Raw genomic sequence first — 1619 nt, 5'->3', positions numbered from 1 at the left:
TCTGAGGGACTGTCACTTGAATGGGGTGCAACTCTCCCAGTGGGCCTCCAGGGAAGGCGTGCACCTGGATTCTCTGGATTTGTTCCGCAAATGACCAAAAAGCTCTCCTGTAGCTTTTTTCCCCGTGGAATAGTTCACTGAATCCTCTGAGTGGCTCCAAGAGGCCGTCATTGTGGTCATCATTCCCATTTGGCATATGGGAAAACGGAGGCTGGGGAGGCTAAAGTGACCCTAGCCCTCAGGTCACAAAGCCTGTAGGTGGCATCCTGATGTCCAGAGGCTGTCACTGCTGCTCTGCCCTCCCTCCGGGCCTCATCTCTCTTCCCGTCCCCACCCAGGGTCATTTATATGTTAACAGGACTCATAAGTCCTAGCAGCTACAGAGCAAGGATGGAGGAGAGGACGGGACAGGGGTGTTGTCACTGCCTGAGGCCAGAGAGGACAGATTCCAGAGACCCGGGAGGCCAGAGGCCCAGTGGGGCTTCGCAGGGCTCTACAGGGGCTGAGTGTCGGAGCCAGCGTGCCTTTGGAAGGTAGGAAGCCTGAGGCCAGGTGTGCGCAGGTGCGTGGGAGAGTCTTTTTGGTGAGTGGAGAAGGTGTGGCCCTCGGTGGAGGCTGAGGACAGCCCCACTCAGTCCAGGCACACAGCAGACCCTGACCGTGTCCTCTGCAGGCCGGAGCCCGGGGATCAGCAGGGAAAGGCCATGTTCCCGCGCTCCTGGAGCTGGCGCTGCTGAGGAGAGCAGAGGAGGACGGAGTAACAGGAAGAGTCAGGAAGCCGGGTGCTGGGTGAGAGGAAGCCAGAAGAGCCGGGGGAGGGACACATGCACACACACGCACATGCACACGCACACGCACACACACACACGCACAGCCCGCTCCTCAGGGCTGGGTGTGCCCAGAACACAGCCTGGTTGTGTTTGCAGCAGCGCCTCGTCTCCCACAGACGAAGAGCAGGTTCGATTACCGCCCCCCACGAAAGCGACGAATCCCCAAAAGCACTGTTTCCGAGCTGCGATGCGCAGCCTCTTCCTGGCTCATCGGTGTCACCCCCTTGGCACTGGGGGGCGTGGGAACCAACGCCGACATCCTGCTCTTCCTGCCACGCTGGAGGGGCACCAGGTCCTCCTGACCAGGGTCTCCTGTCCTCGGCCAGCACCCCTGGAACTGACTGGCTTTCGAGTAGCCTGAGGTCCCAGGTGCCTCCTGTCCCTGACGGGTGTGCTGGGGGACGCGGGGTGTGGGGAGCTCCAGGTGATCTCAAGAGGAAGACGCCACCCGACCTTGAGCTTTCCTGTTGCCCAAGTCCACCTTCCCTCCCTAATGATTTAATAGCAGACATAGGGTTAGGTAGGATGGAAAGAGGTTCGTTTTGGCTCAAAGTTCCAGTCCAAGGTCAAAGGGCACATCCGGTAAAGTCCTTGCTGGCAGGGTCACGACATGACTGTGTCCTGTCCTCTCCCCTTTTATACGATCTCTGGATTCAATAAGGGTCTCCACCGTGTGACTTGATCTAACCCTCGTCACTCTCCGGGGTCCTGCTGGGGACACTGTACTTGGATCCGGGTTTTGCCCTTTAATACCTCACGGGGGACATCAAACTCCAACGTGTGATCTAA

Source organism: Callospermophilus lateralis, chromosome 8 (assembly GCF_048772815.1).
Source record: "Callospermophilus lateralis isolate mCalLat2 chromosome 8, mCalLat2.hap1, whole genome shotgun sequence".
In the NCBI taxonomy this organism is placed as follows: domain Eukaryota; kingdom Metazoa; phylum Chordata; class Mammalia; order Rodentia; family Sciuridae; genus Callospermophilus; species Callospermophilus lateralis.
This window is presented reverse-complemented; position numbering follows the sequence as displayed.